The 16,633-nt window shown below is 51.3% G+C and overlaps 1 long non-coding RNA gene across 1 annotated transcript; it reads left to right on the top strand.

Annotated features, from left to right (window-relative positions):
- The first annotated feature begins 11,066 nt into the window (after positions 1-11,066).
- Positions 11,067-14,239, top strand: LOC125544621 (uncharacterized). The gene is made up of 4 exons (XR_007299575.2): positions 11,067-11,473; positions 11,666-12,046; positions 13,107-13,269; positions 13,747-14,239. It is a non-coding gene; the product is annotated as an uncharacterized LOC125544621 (long non-coding RNA).
- The last annotated feature ends 2,394 nt before the right edge of the window (positions 14,240-16,633 follow it).

The raw sequence follows: 16,633 nt of genomic DNA, 5'->3' as shown, positions 1-16,633 counted from the left end.
ATCCCCTACCCAGGACAAACTCTACTACACCGTACAACTCTGCTTCCAGCACGGAGAAAAGGTGTCCAACAACATAGCGGAGTACGAAGGCCTAATAGCAGGCCTGAAGGCCGCAATTGCCTTAGGGGTAAAGCGCCTCATCATCAAGGGTGATTCGCAGCTTCTCGTCAACTTCTCCAACAAGATATACGAGCCAAAGGATGAGCACATGGAAGCCTACCTCGCTGAGGTTCACAAGATGGAGAAACAGTTCTGGGGGCTGGAGTTGCAACACGTGCCCCGGGGCACCAACCAGGAAGCTGATGACATTGCCAAGAGGGCATCTCAGCGACTGCCTCAGGAGCCTGGCGTCTTCGAGGAGCGGCTCTTCAAACCCTCGGCGGTGCCGTCATAGTCGAGCACGGCGCAACCAAGGGAGGAGCTCCCTCAGCCGCCTGCCTCAGGAGCCCCGGTCTGCGGCCTGGCTTCAGGGGCACGCCTGCTCCTGGCGTTAGAGCCTCAGGAAGGGTGTTGGATCCCGGAGCTCAAGAACTACCTGATGCAAGGGACTCTGCCGAAGAACGAGGAGGAAGCAGAGCGTGTGGCGTGGCAGGCCACAGCTTATTGCATCAAGGATGGAGAGCTCTATAGGAAACGACCAAATGGCGTGTCCCTACGTTGCATGCCCCGAGAGCAAGGGAAGGAGCTACTGGCGGACATACACGGCGGAGACTGCGGGCACCACTCGTCGTCACAAACCCTCGTCGGCAAGGCATTCTGTAGTGGATTCTACTAGCCCACAGCGCTTGTCGACGCTGTTGAGTTGGTGAAGGCTTGCGAGGCCTGCCAGTTTCACGCTAAGCAGATCTTTCAGTCTGCGGGGGGTCTACAGACTATACCCCTCTCATGGCCGTTCGCAGTTTGGGGCTGGACATTCTGGGCACATTTCCTCGGGCGCCAGGGGGCTATCGCTAACTCTACGTCGCTGTGGACAAGTTCACCAAGTGGGCTGAGGTGGAAGCCGTCTGCACAATCCCGGCAGGCTCTGCGGTCAAGTTCATCAATGGCCTCGTGAGCCGATTTGAAGTGCCCAACCGCATCATCACCGACAAAGGTTCGCAATTCACTAGTAATCTCTTCAAAACATACTATGGTAACCTTGGAACGCAGATATGCTACGCTTCGGTAGCACACCCCTGGAGCAACGGCCAGGCCGAGCAAGCCAACACGGAGGTCCTGAGGGGCCTCAAAGCTAGGACATTTAAGAAGAAGCTGGAGGCATGTGGCAGGGGTTGGTACGACGAGCTCCAGTCCGTGCTGTGGTCAATCCGCATAGCTGCGACCAAGCCGACTGGCGATACCCCGTTCTTCCTCGTCTACAAAGCAGAGGCTGTTCTCCCTCACGAAGTCAGGCGTCGCTCCGCACGGGTCCTGGCATTTGACGAGACGCAACAGGACACCATGCGGGGGATGGATCTCGTGCTGGGGGAGGAGCGCCGCTGGGAAGGCGCGCTGCGAGCGGAAGGTATCAACAGGCGCTGAGACGATACCATTGCCGCAACATCTGCCCCAGAACTCTTGAGGTAGGGGATCTCGTACTCAGATGGGTTCTCTCCAGGGAGGGGCTGCACAAGCTCTCTCCCATGTGGGAGGGCCCATTCAAGGTTGTTCATGTCTCCAGGCCTCGCTCCGCGCGCTTGGAGACCACGGAGGGGGTACCAATCCAGAACGCGAGGAACATTCAACATCTTCGGAGGTTCTATCCCTGAGCGAGGCCTAGCGCCTAGGAAAGGCCCGGTGCCTGTGAAGTTGCCGTGTTTTGGGAAAGGCCCGGTGCCTGTGAAGCTACCGCATTTCGGGAAAGGCCCGGTGCCTGTGAAGAAGGCAAATGCCTGTGAAGCTGCCGCGTTTTGGGAAAGGCCCGATGCCTATGAAGAAGGCAAATGCCTGTGAAGCTGCCGCGTTTTGGGAAAGGCCCGATGCCTGTGAAGAAGGCAAATGCCTGTGAAGCTACCGCATTTCGGGAAAGGCCCGGTGCCTGTGAAGAAGGCCAATGCCTGTGAAGCTCACCGCCCGTGACACTCTCACGTAATAATGAGTGGGGCTGTACATGCCCCGGAGTCTCCGGAGTGCCGCCCTCAGGCCTCGGGGGCTCCCGCCCATGCCCAGTGGAAGCACTTAGCTCCGCGCTGGTGAGAAGACATCGAAGAATAGAATAGTTGCCGGACGCGGCTTTCCCATTTGCTTTCTGCAGTTGGCTTGTTTATTTCTGTTTGAAGTTTTATCGAAGCTGTTGATGTTCCTAGCTTGTGACTCTTTATCTTTTTCGCTCGCTTGCCTCGCTTTCTCTCCCACAAGTCTCGAGAGGGAGGTTCACGGGCTTCCTCACGATTGTTTTCTGCCCCGATCGTTTAGAGCTTTCCTATCCGAGTCCTCTGTGGGAGCACCCCTCCCAGTCCGTGCCTCACGGGCATCGTGACACGAGCGCAGGACTCGGGCTGATCGCCCCCACAACCAAGACCTAAAGTTACCCCTCCTACTGATCCTTGCAGGGCACAAAGCGCACGGTGAGGCCACCGAGCTAAAATAATTCCCGCACATGGGTGCACGGCGCGGGAACACAGCGCAGAAATAGCGGAAGCAGCACGATGGTTAACAGCAGCAGTTCTAACACGCCCCCGCGGGGCCCTATACTACCTTTTATTTCTACGCAGGAAAAGAAGGAAAACAAAATGGGCGCGATTTGTCGTGTAGCAACCCACAGCGAAGGTTCGAGCTGCTCCTGGGGCTCAGGCGGATCCCTCCTCTCGCTTTGCCGGGGCGCGACGGCGGGCTGACCCGCTACCTTCACCCAGGCGGGCGCGACGGCGCGTGGGCTGGTCGCGGCCACCGCTGGAGGAGCTGCTGCCTGAGAAGGAGTCGCCGAAGCTCAGCGAACCCCGAGCACCGCCGCCTGTACGCCTGTCGCCGTCTTCATCCTGGTCAGTACCGGGGCTGGGCAGGCAGCCGCAGTCGTCGTCTTTGGGGCAGCACCCAGCACGGCGACCGTCTTCCCTGAACACCCTCACGTAGAGGGTGGCGTCGCCATCAAACTTGAAGTGTAGGGTGCACCACCGGCCCAGGCTGCGCGCGCGGGCAAACGTTTGCAGCCGTGGGTCAGGGCCCCATTCCCAGAAACAGAGACCTCCAGCGAAGCCCAGGAGGCCCTACTGCAGCAGCCGTCTGCCTGGAGCCAGAAGCCGCACCGGGCGCTGGCCGGCAGATCACCTACGAAGAAAACGGGGGAGCTGGAGCGGGGTGCTGGTTGGGTCCGCTGACCACACGACGAACTTCGGCAGCACCTCCGCAGAGTGAAAGCGTGGCCTAGGGGGGTGCACAGCCACGACGTGCCCCCATCGGCAACCGGGCGCTCACCACCGCGTAGGGAACTGCCTCCATGGCCGCGGGAAGCCACTACGGGGACCGTGGAATACTTGCAAGGGCGGCCTCGGCCGCGCTTGGTCGGGGGGAGTCAGGCCCAGCCTAGGGTGCTTTCCTTTCTTCGCGGCCGAGAATCTCTTTGGAGCCATGGGAGCGGCGAGTAGCCAAGAAGAAGAAAAGGAGCAGCAAGAAGGGACGGGCTGAGGGGGCTCATGCAACCCCGTACTTATAGCCGGAGGAGGCCAACCGCCGAGCACCACGATCACAGGTAATCATGACCGGTTTCTCTGCATGCAGGGACTTGTCAAGTCGTGCGGTCGCTGAGGCATCATGGGGAAGCGCAGATGCCCACATCCAATCAATCACCACGCGGCGCCAAAGTCCGCATGCTGTTGGAGCCCGCGGCGCTTCATGCTCTCCCCTTCGCTTCCCTGCTAGGCCAAGCCCGGGCGCGCCTTGGGCCCGGGGGCTACTGTCGATGTCGGTGTCAAAACCGGCGGATCTCGGGTAGGGGTCCCGAACTATGCGTCTAGGCCAGATGGTAACAGGAGGCAAGGGACACGAAGTTTTACCCAGGTTCGGGCCCTCTCGATGGAGGTAAAACCCTACGTCCTGCTTGATTAATATTGATGATATGGGTAGTACAAGAGTTGATATACCATGAGATCTAAGAGGCTAAACCCTAGAAGCTAGCCTATGGTATGATTGTTGTTCTGTATGTCGTCCTACGGACTAAAACCCTCCGATTTATATAGACACCGGAGAGGGTCAGGGTTACACAAAGTCGGTTACAATGGTAGGAGATCTACATATCCGTATCGCCAAGCTTGCCTTCCACGCCAAGGAAAGTCCGTTCCGGACACGGGACGAAGTCTTCAATCTTGTATCTCCATAGTCCAGGAGTTCGGCTGAAGGTATAGTCTGGCTATCCGAACAACCCCTAATCTAGGACTCCCTCAGTAGCCCCTTAACCAGGCTTCAATGACGAGAGTCTGGCGCGCAGATTGTCTTCGGCATTGCAAGGCAGGTTCCTCCTCGAAGTACTTCATAGAAGATTTTGAACACAAAGATAGTGTCCGGCTCTGCAAAATAAGTTTCCACATACTGCCATAGAGAGAATAATATTTACACAAATCTAATCTGCTGACGTATTCCGTAGTGTGACACACCACGACCAAGCCTTTATCCGAGTCGTTTCATAATCCCACCTCAGCGCGTCATGTGAGGCGGTTTCCTTGGCACGTCTTGTTAAAGCAGAGATCGTGTCCCCTTATTCCGGGATTCTCATCAATACGGGCATGGGTAACCCAACCGCGCCATTGATTACGGCGCTTGGAGATAAGCGAGTTTTACCAGGCTCGTGGGGACACGTAGTTGCGTCCACCCATATAAGGGGATAAGGATCCACCTTTTCACCTACGCCTTCTTCCTCCCTTGCTTATCCATTCTCGCGCACTCGAGCTCCAGCGCCCAAGTCCGCACTCCCCACCTCAACCTTCTCCAGCCATGTCCGGAGCGGGAGGCAAGTGGATGGTCTCCTCCGTCACGGAGGGACACATCAAAAAACTGAGGAAGGCCGGATACTTTTCTAACGACATCGTGTGCTGGCTTCCCGAAAAGGGGCAGCTCATCCCCACCCCTAGGCCCCATGAGAGGGTGGTGTTCCTCCCCCATTTCCTTCGCGGACTGGGCTTCCCTCTTCACCCATTTGTCCGGGGGCTCATGTTCTACTATGGCCTGGATTTCCACGATCTGGCCCCGAACTTTGTCCTCAACATCTCGGCGTTTATCATCATGTGCAAGGCTTTCCTCCGCATCCGCCCCCATTTTGGCCTGTGGCTCAAGACTTTCAATGTCAAGCCGAAGGTGGTGTCCGGCAACCAGGCGGAGTGCGGAGGCGCCATGGTGGGCAAGATGCCCAACGTCTTATGGCTCGAGGGCTCCTTTGTGGAGACCCTGAAGGGGTGGCAATCGGGGTGGTTTTACATCACCGAGCCGCGCGACCCCGAATGGGTCGCAGCCCCTGAGTTTCGATCCGGACCCCCTAGGCCGCTCACCTCCTGGAAGGAGACGGGCCTGTCGTGGGGTAAAAAAGGAGAGCTGACCGGACTCCAAACATGCATCCAAACCCTGGTGGACAAGAAGCTCAAACTTGTCAACGTAGTCCAGGTTATGCTCATCCGCCTGATCCTCCCGTGTCAACAACGGGATTTCAACCTGTGGGAGTTCGACCCGACGCGGCACCGAACTCTGAGCAGGCTCTTCGACACGACGTACAAAGATGACTGGAAGGTGCTTTTCAAGGGCGCCGAGGCCCCCGCATCCGCTACCGAGGATTGCGGATTCAGTACACAGCGCCACGCTCATGCGGTAAGCTGTTTTTTCCTTTTACAAGGTATCAGTTTTTCATAGTTTGACTCCATGCGGGATCTAAGATCCCATACCTTTGACAGGATTGGCAGGAGACGTCTGGACAGATCAACTGTCCGGCTCCTTTGCCCGAAGGCCCAGCGGACGCTCGCTTGGCGAAGCTGCTGGTTCCGGCACCCTATGTGGTGCGAGAGAAGATGGCCGCGAAAAAGGCCACGGGGACTCGAAAGAGTGCCCGACGGAAGGAGGTGTCGGATCCATCATCTGACGGTTCCGAGGCGCATTCCTCCCGTGAAGACGAGGAGGAAGAAGAAGAGACCTCTCCCCCTCCAGCGGGAGGAGAGAAGAAAAGGAAGGTCGCCCTCTCTGGGGAGGCCGGAGGGTCCAAGAAGGGGAAAACCCTTCCTCCAGACTACTCCACCGACGCCGACGACGGCAGAAAGGAGTGGCCGCTCAGGGCCAAGCCCCTGGCAAAATCGTAAGTATCCGGATGCCAGAGTAATTCATAGTATTCGTGTACTACACAGCTTTCCCTTATGTCGAATATGTTTATGCAGCCCACCCAAAGACCGGCTCGACGTGTCGTCGAGCAGCTCACTGGACTCGTCGGATGTGAACTCGCTTCCGGCGGCTTCCTCCCCCCTCCCTACGGACGACACCGAAGTGTTGTCCCAACAGGTTCCAAGCCGGGAGGAGGTGGTCCTGGAGGCACCGCAAGGCGACCTCCCAGACTCCAGGAGTAAAGGGGATGAAACCCCCCAGGGCTCCAAGTCCGGCTCTAGGCCGGACACCGCTCCGGAACCTTCAAAGGCTCCAGAGTCCGGCGGGGGACCTCCTTCCAAGAGGAGCAAGCCCACCGTGCCGGTGACCCCCGTCCAATCGGAGGCGCCGGACAATCAGTTGGAGGCGCTCCAAGGCGCCTCCATCGATGAGGAGCACCGCACCATTATGAGTGCGGTGGTCCAGAATGTTCAGTCTGCCGAGAGCAGACTGACTGGAGCTTGTACTAGCCTTTTAACAGGCTTTGAGGTAAGTAAAGAATGTGTAAATAATATTACCGCATAGACAGTAGCCCCTGATGCTCTTCTTGGCGTTCGGGAAGAAAAGCCGAATAGAGAATCAAATAAAATTCGCAGGAGTCTAACAAAAAGGAGTCAATATGCGTATCCAGGCTTCTCTGCTTGCGTCCGCCGCATTAACTGCGGAAGTGGACACGCTAAAGCAGAACCTCGAGCGGTCCGAGCAAGAGCTCGGGCGTGCCAAGAAGCAGCTCGAGGACAATGAAGGTAAGAAATACCTTGTTTAAATATATATAGAAAGGTGCAATTGCAAAAAATGACAGGATTATCGTGGCTATTGTAGGGGCCATGTCTGAGGTGGCGACCTTAAGCAAGCGCTGGTCGAGGCCGAGAAGAGGGCTTCCACGGAGCGCACTGAGTGGGAGAAGTACGAGGCCCAGGTTGGCAAGGTGCAGCAAGAGCTCCAGGTTCTCATGAAAAAACATGAGAGTTTGGAGCTTGACTCAAAGACGCGAGCGTCTGAGCTCGCGGCGGCTATTGAAAACGCCAAGTCTGCCAGGGCCGAATCCCAGAAGACCCTCCATGATTTGGATGAGGTGAAGAATATAGCGGCGGGTAAGGCATTCTTTATTCAAAGCAAACACATAAACGTGAGTTACTTGTTACTTACCCGAATCCTGAGCTCTCCAGGAGCGTTCGCAGATCATCCCTGGAGTGTGTCCGATGCCGCCGCATTCTATCGAGCCGAGGAGGGCAGCTCGACAGAGAAGGTGTTCTGGTCTCAGTATGCTGAGGCCGGACACCCCGTGCCCCTGAGCGACCAGCTGAAGCAACTGGTCGAGCTCCACAAGGCGGCCGAAACGGTCATGAAGGGCCTCATAGTTCGGCTGTGGCCTAGAGAGGCTCTGCCTGGGAGCTATTTCGGGCTGGTGCGGCGGCTGGTGGAGGCCTGTCCAAGGCTCGAAGTCATCAAGCGCTCCGTCTGCATTGAAGGTGCCCATAGGGCCCTTGCCCGTGCTAAGGTGCACTGGGGCAAGCTGGATGTTGAGAAGCTTGTGAAGGACGGGCCACCGCCGGGGAAAGAGCATCACAAGCCCGAGAATTCTTATAAGGATGTTCTGAAGGGTGCTTGCCTTGTGGCAGATGAATGTTCTAGGGATGTAATTTTTGAGTGAAACTAGCTCATTTTGTCCTGTGCGCTGAAAACTTGTTCATATGCGCTAAGCAATGCTGTTGGAATTTAAAATATTACCTTCTGTGCGGCTGTTTATCAATTCTGAGAGATGGCGAGTCGTCGGCTTCTGCCCCCGTGCCACTAGTGCTGGGGTGTTCGGGGATAAACCTGAGCGCTCTTTTTCCCATGTTTGGGTCCTTCGAGGGAGGTGCTCAGCCCAACGAACAAGGCAATCAGACTATAATGCGTGAACACTCTCACTTAGCCATAGAATTCTATAATTTTAAATTTCGGCGAATCCCCTGGTATTCGGAAGACCGAGTTCGGGGCGCTATCCACTCCTTGGCCGGACTGAGCCGACTCCTCGCTCTAAGAGGCATAAGTCTTTAGGGACTCGAAAAACCTCTTGAACAGCGACCAGCTCTCGCTTCATCATGACAGTCAGTTTTAGCTTTCTCCACTGAGGTGCTCAGCCCAGCTCAACTGGGGCACAATCGCAGTGATTCTCCTAGTGCTACCTTAGCCGATATAGCGGAACGTAAGGCACCAAAACATAGGAGCCGGGCAAACCCAACTATTGACCCAAGACATGATTTGGAGCCGATGCATATAATGCTATAAGTTCGGGGTGCCGCACTTGTTAAAGTGTTCGGACTTCTCACACCATGTTGAGGGGTACTAAAGCCCCTGGTGTATTTCGGCCGTACCAAAGTGTACGGGTGCAACATGTCGTTAAGGAACATATAAAAAAAGTAATGCAAAAATAGACAAAAGCTATGCATTGTTTATTAAAGAGGGCTGTGATCAAAGCAGAACGATCCAAATAATGCGATAAGCAAAAGGTTGGACCATTTAACATGTCCGTTCCAGGGGCAAGCTGCGGAATAGTATGCGAAACAGGTATACTGCTCGTGATAGAGACCACCTGGGAGTTCCGTAATGCGGCGTGGCTTGTCTGCTTCCCTGGTTCTTGCATCGTTTGTGCGGCAATTGAACCGCCGAACAGGCTTTCCGAAGAATGGAGTCCTGAAAGTAAGAGAAAATTTAAAAATTGGCAGCCCCTGGTTCATTTCCGGCCGGCGGCACCGGTGGGCCGGCCGGCTGCTTGTCTCGCGCCTCCTCAAAAGGTGGTGGCGGGGGCACGATTACGTCCGGAATGGCGGCGTCGCCACCCTCCGTCTCCATAATAGGGTGCTCGCCGCTGGTTTCCCCAGTCTGCGCCACAATCTCCGGTGGTGGCAGCGCAGAGTTCAGGGGGACGACAAACGTCGCCGATTGACGGCACGCGGCTTCTTCGCCGCATCAACGGCCTCGGCCTCCGCCAGCTTTTTCAGGGCGGCGGCCTCCGCCTTCTCTAGGCGGGCGGCCTCCTCGCGCGTGGTGGTGGAGGTCTTCGCCGACCTCACGATGGAGGCGGCGGCCGACTTCTCAAGAACGAGCGGGGCCCTAAATCAAGAGGAACGAAGTAAAGGAGACTCAGATGAGATCGGCAAGAAAGGAGGAAGTACGAAAGAGGTTAGAACTTACGCAGAAACCAGCGGCTGCGTCTTCACCACCTTGCGAAAGCGGTCAGCTTTCGCGGCCGCTTCGTCCCGCTTGGTCGCCGTAGCCGAGCCCCTCGGTTTCTTTGGCCGGCTACCAAATAGGCTCGACGCGGCTCTGCGCTTATGCACGCCGCCTCGGGCTGCCAGCGCGCTAGACAAGCTCGCGCCCTGCTGGTCGGAGCCCGGCTGGCGACGCGGGACGACTTCCCCCGCGTCGTCATCTGGCCAGCCCTCGAGGCTAGCTTCGAGCCACCCGCGACGCCGGCTCCTCCCTTGGCGTCGTCCTCCAAAGCCTCCACCCCAAGTCGGGATCATCTACGTCGCTCTCCGCTCGGTCGGGGAGAAACCAGCGCTCCAGCCTTTCCGGCGCCGCCTGTCGGCTGGAGGAGGGCGCTCTGTCCAAAGAGCCGACTGGTCAGATTAAGCAAATGGAACCCGGCAAAGAGGAAGAAAAATAGAAGGAAGGAAAAATTACCATAGGCGGGGGGTTGGCACAGGAATACGGCTCCTAGCCAAACTGCCACTCCTCCATGAGCTTGCAGTTCGCAAGGTAGTTCACCATGTGAGCTACCTCTGCGTGAGGCATATCTTTGGTGCAAAGCCGGCTTGGATCCCGATGACCGCTCATCTGACTATCATGTGAGGGCGACCCTGGAGCGGGAGCACCCGGCATGCCACGAAGGCGGACAACAAGTCAGACTCGACCAGGCCCTCCGACTGTACCATCACCCGGAGTCATGCGATGGCGGCGGCTCCCGAAGGCGACAGCGTCTTGGCCCGGTACGACCAGTTAGGCCGCTTCCCAGTCGGCGGGCCGGCAACATAGGCCGGCAGGTTGACCCAGTCACCCTCCGCGAAGATGCTCTTCACGTAAAAGTACGACTGCTGCCACAACTTCACCGATTGGATAAACGTGATGGGAGGAAATGGATTATCGGCCCCCGGCCTCCGCACCGCGATGAAGGCGCCGCACTGAGCCGACACCCCCGCGACGACGGTGCCAAGCTTGGTGTAGAAGAACTCCCCCCAGAGCTCGATGGTGGGCAGGACGCCGAGGTAGCCTTCGCACAAGGTGATGAAGGCGGACAGCAGCACCACCGTGTTCGGGGTGAGGTGGTGCAGCTGGAGATTGTAGAATTCGAGGAAGGCTCAGAGAAAGCCGCTCGCCGGCAGGCCGAGGATGCGAAGGCAGTGCGAGTGAAAAATGACACGGTAGAGCTTACATGACACATTTTTGTGGGCAAAGGTACAGTAATCTCGACAAAATAAGTGTCACCATAGCTTTTATGTTTTGTCTTCAGATCATGTCTCGGCAAAGGTACATCACTGTGGACACACTAAGAGCCAGCAATCATGAAGCAACAATGTATCTGTAAGTAATTGCTTAATAACATGTTATGTGTCGGCGTATGTATGGACCTTGACATTTTTAGATGGACATGTGTCAATGGACTGAAGGTTGGAAACTTGTGGCGTGTGATTTCCGCGCGCGCGGGGGGGGGGGGGGGGGGGGGGGGGGGGGGTGGTGGTGGTTTAACTAGTGGCTGCCGCCGTGTCGCCCCCGTTCTCGATCGACAATCCTGCCGCTAGCCTCGCGTTCCACCCTGTCGTCAAGCCGTCGTGTCGGAGCTAGCATTCCCCTGCCCCCGAGCTCCACCCCGACATCCACCCGTCCTTGCGCTCCACCCCTTCCCCCCAAGACCGAACCGCCGTCCCCGAGATCCACATACGGTCGCCGTCCTCGGGCCGCCCCCTCGACATCCAGCCGTCGTCCTTGCCAATCCCCGTTTCTGCTGCAGTCGGGGCCCCATCTCCTGGCTCCCGCTGCTGCCGCACCTGCTGTTGTCAGGGCTCCATCTTTGGGCTCTCGCTGCTGCCGGACCTGCTGCAACGGGACCTGCTGCTGCTGGGGATCCATCCCCTTCGAGTTGCGACCCTCTCGAAGCCAGCCGTCGCCGTGCCCTGAGGTAAGCATCAAATCATCCTGAGATTTCCTTATCTGTACGTGAGGATGTGTAAGAGCCGCAACCCTTATTTTCTAATGGTCTTTAAGTCAATTAGGCATACACTTGGAGTTTTTATATTGTGTACCATAAATTAATGTGACATTTTAATAAATTATTTAGAGTGTGTGATGGTTCCTTTTTTCTGATGTGCAGTGTCATACAGGTGGATAGTTGTTCAACAAAATGATATCTGAACTTCAAGCTGGTACCATAAAAAATATTTGCTTCGGTGTTCTGAAGTTTCTCGATGAAGTGTAATATATTTGACCATTAGCGACACCCTTCACCATAAGGCATAGATGTACCAAATCTTCTCCTATAGCTTTATTGTCTTAACTGCTTGTAGAACTGTAATGCAAGTTAGTTTATTATTGAAGAAAAATTCATTTATTATGATATTGTCAGCTTGTGCTTAATTTTGTGATTGCTAAAGGCAAGGAAAAGAGATGGTGCAGAAGGAGCTTCAGCAGGCACGATGGTTCGACAACCACAACGTCGCAAGGCCATCCCCATTGCCCGGTAACACTATTTCAGGTTTGCCTCTCACTCCCTACCCAGCCACTCTGTAGTGGATGTTATATTTTGGTTACTCCATGGACTGATTGGTTGCTGTTGTGGTTACTCCATGGACTAATATGACCTTCACCGAAACCATTACTTTTACAAAATTGCCTACCTTTGTTCTAGCATATTAAATTTTATCAGGATGCTCGAGTGCCTAAACATTGTTCTATCGGAACATTTTTTTTGTTTCTGCTGTCATGATATGTGTGAAGTTTGCAATGACTAGAGATCTCACCAATGGTCATGGCTCCAAAACTTACATTTGTTCTATTCATATGCTTATCTTATTTTTTAGATAATGGAAGATGGTTCCTCAGCATCTGCATCGTTCCATGATTCATATTGCGTGGACTTTTTATTTCTTTGTGGCTTGATATGGGATCCTACTTTGTTATACAAGCGCCTGCTAGTCAGTGCTTTGCCATTGTTTCTCCTGGGATCACTCTGCATATAAGAATATTTTTACATACTGCATTATGCTCTATCTACATTGTAATTTGACATGTCATCCTTGATAGTTACCTCTATCTGTCTCAAGCTTATATTGTAGAAATTATGTTTTTGTTAATTATAACTATATACTATTCTTTCACTGTTTCAGAAAAAACCAGAATATTATTTTTGGACTTTGTAGTTTTAGGTTATTTAGTGTAGACTTTGTAGTTTGTGGTTATTGGCAATTCTGTATTACTCTCTATCCCAAAATAAGTGTTCAACTTTGTAACAAAGTTGTACTAAAGTTGAGACACTTATTTGGGACGAATGGAGTATTTAGGGAGTTGTGAATGCTATGCAATGTTGTGAATGTGTAGTATATTTATTATACATTTTTGTTGATTTTGTTTGAATAATTTCCTCTTGACTAGGATGAATGAGAAAATATCTTCATTTGGTTATATGTGCATTGCACATGCACGCTCGCTGGTTAGAGTAAAAAATAGATGCAAATAGTGTGATTAGATATAGTTGTCATAATTACAATGCCTGATGAGAAACAAATTACTAATTCATTTAGTCATGCCGACAATAGCCGAGAACCACGACCGCCAGCATGCAGCATGAGCAATGGGTATAGAATGGATGACTACCTTGCTGGGAAACATGGTTGCGCACGTGCAGCAGAAAACGAATGGGGGATGGAATGGCTACCTCACCAGGAACAAGGGCCACGACTTGTAGTGGGCAACTACTAGGTACATTTTTTGTTTCAGTAGTAATTAGCTCACACGCTATTGCATAACAGTTTCTGTAATGTAACTTGGCAAGGTTGGCTAGCCTATGTGTTAACACTAAATTGCTTGTGTATATATGTGTCATGGTTTCCTTTTGTATCCATGGTTATGTTGCTCGTAATCATGAAAATCTAGAGAGGTTGCGAAAGAGGTTGTCTTTTCTTCAATGAATGCTTATGTAATGGGCTATAAAATAAGCTACTAGGTTGTAGGAAATCTGTTTCGGATGGTCAATGCCTTCATTGTTGATAAAAGTGCAAGCACAGGAACATAGTTCTATATAGTACCATGTGATCCAATTATAACTTCTGTACAAACTATATTGTTAACTATGATATCATGAGGATTTATTGATCAAATATTTGTTAGTCCACATATGAGCTTTGAGCAACTTGAATTGACTCCAGTTTCTTGACAAATTTTTGTGAAAAAATTCAGGCTTTTAGCCAGGTGCACATGGACGTGATGACTTTGCAGTGCTTATGGACCAACCAACCTGTAATCATGGGTCCTTATGTGTCTTCAAGATAATTTGATGTTTCGTCTATTTTGGAGCTTGCACTCTGTGCATGTGGATACATACTTTTTTGGTCTGGAGCTAGACCATCTAGCTGAAGTCTCTCGTACCAGTAAATAGTGCTCATCCTTTTGTGACTTGTGTGATCTGGAGCTAGACCATCTAGCTGAAGTCTCTCGTACCAGCAAATAGTGCTCATCCTTTTGTGACTTGTGTGTTCTGGAGCTAGACCATCTAGCTGAAGTCTCTCGTACCGGCAAATAGTGCTCATCCTTTTGTGACTTGTGTGTTCTGGGTGATTGTTAAGATGGTCAAAACTATGCTTTGTCAAGATTGTTGTGTTTGTCAACTTGCGTTCGGTGTATATGCATGTTTGTGAACATATTTTCATTTTTATACAGTATGTGTTCATCTTGAACCTGCTTATGGTTGTGAGGTTAATAATTGAATCTGCTTAGAGCTTGTATATATAGATAATTATATATATGCATATTGTTCTGGCTGCACGTCACTTTACCCGCAATTTATATGTCGGCAAAGGCAATATCTGTCAGTCTAGGTAGGGTATTTGTTGATAGACTATCTGTTGGCATAGGTATATGGTGTATGTGGCTAATAAAGTGTCGGCATAGGTAGGGTGTATGTGTACATGCTATCTATCGGCGTAGGTAGGGTGTATCTTGTCTGAAAAAGTGTCGGCGTAGGTAGGGTGTATGTGGACATAACATCTGTCGGCGTAGGTAGGGTGTATACCGACTGAAAAAGTGTCGGGAAGTAAACAACTGTCGGCAATACCTTTCCCCACAACAAGTCCTCCGGCTCTTTCATCTTTTGTCGGCATTGGTGTTAGCTACAACTTATATGTCGGCAAAGGTACCCTATGCCGACACATTGGTGTGTCACGGAAGCTCTACCGTGGTGTAGTACTATTTTTTGAAAATGCCTTTGTTGGCTGTTATTCGAGTGCGCCTTCTTTCAAAATGGAGATGAAAAATACCACAACATGTCGGGTGCCATTTCATGAAAGCATGCCAAGTTTCACGAATTTCAGATGAGTTTTGGATTTACTAGAATATAAAAACAAAGTATCTCATTGTTTTGCCGGCAATCAACGGTGCCCTGGTGTTTGAAATTCATTCCCATTTCTTGCATGGGACCTAAGCATGCACCCTAGGACACATATTTGATTTTTCAACCAATTTATATGCATTAGAGCATGTGCATGCAGTTCAAATTTGAATTATGCACATAAATGCATTGAAAACTCACTTAATGCATAAAAATGTCCAAACAGACCCCAAAAATCCCAAAAATTTACACAATACTCCTGTTGTTCTATGTTGACATGAGAAAATTTTTGAAAGCAATAAGAGGCAACGGATATCGTTTCGTCCCCAAAGCTGGGACGTTCCCTACCAAAACCATCAAGCTTGTTGTGAGAATCTCTGGTTTGTGAGAAGCATATCCCCAAACCTAGCCCAAATGGGACAAAACATTTACCACGGCATGTTGATGCCGCTCCATGATAGAATACCAAGTTTCATAATTTCGGACGAGCTTTGGATTTACTACAATTTAAAAACCAGGTATCTCAATATTTGCGGCCGAGTGAGGGTGGCAGAGTGTTTGACATCCATTCACATTTCTTGCAAAGGACCTAAGCATGCAACCAAGGACACCGATTTGATTTTCCAACCAATTTATATGCATTACAGCATGTGCATGTAGTTGAAATTTGAATTATGCACATAAATGCATTGAAAACTCAATTCATGCATAAAAGTGTCCAAATGACCCTGAAAAATCCCAAAAATTGACACAACACTGCTGTTGTTTTATGATGACACGAGTAAAATTTTGAAAGCAAAAAGAGGCAATGGATATCGTTTCGTCCACAAAGGTGGGATGTTCCCTACCGAAACCATCAAGCTTGTTGTGAGAAGCATATCACCAACCAGCCCCAAATGGGGCAAAAAATTTACCATGACATGTTGATGCCGCTCGATGATAGCATGCAAAGTTTCATGAATTTCGGCCGAGCTTTGGATTTACTAGAATTTAAAAACCGAGTATCTTAATGTTTGCGGCTGAGTAACCATGGCAGGGTGTTTGACATTCATTCCCATTTCTTTCATAAGACCTAAGCATGCAACGAAGGGCATAAATTTGAATTTTCAACCAATTTATATGTATTAGAGCATGTGCATGTAGTTCAAATTTGAATTATGCATATAAATGCATTGAAAACTCAATTAATGCATAAAAATGTCCAAATGAGCCCCGAAAAATCACTAAAATTGACACAACACTCCTGTTGTTCTATGTTGACATGATAAAAATTTTGAAAGCAATAAGAGGAAATGGATATCGTTTCGTCCCCGAAGGTGGGACGTTCCCTACCGAAACCATCAAGCTTGTTGTGAGAAGCTCTGGTTTGTGAGAAGCATATCCCCAAACCAGCCCCAAATGGGACAAAAAATTTACCAGGGCATGTTGATGCCGCTCCATGATAGCATGCCAAGTTTCATGAATTTCGTACGAGCTTTGGATTTACTAGAATTTAAAAATAAGGTATCTCAATATTTGCGACCGAGTGACAGTGGCAGGGTGTTTGTCATCCATTCCCATTTCTTGCATGGGACCTAAGCATGCACCCAAGGACACAGATTTGATTTTTCAACCAATTTATATGCATTAGAGCATGTGCCTGTAGTTCAAATTTGAATTATGCACATAAATGCATTGAAAACTCAAATAATGGATAAAAAATGTCCAAACAAACCCCGAAAAATCCCAAAAATTGGCACA

Source organism: Triticum urartu, chromosome 3A (assembly GCF_056163025.1).
Source record: "Triticum urartu cultivar PI428250 chromosome 3A, HENAU_Tu73, whole genome shotgun sequence".
Lineage (NCBI taxonomy): Eukaryota > Viridiplantae > Streptophyta > Magnoliopsida > Poales > Poaceae > Triticum > Triticum urartu.
This window is presented reverse-complemented; position numbering and strand designations above follow the sequence as displayed.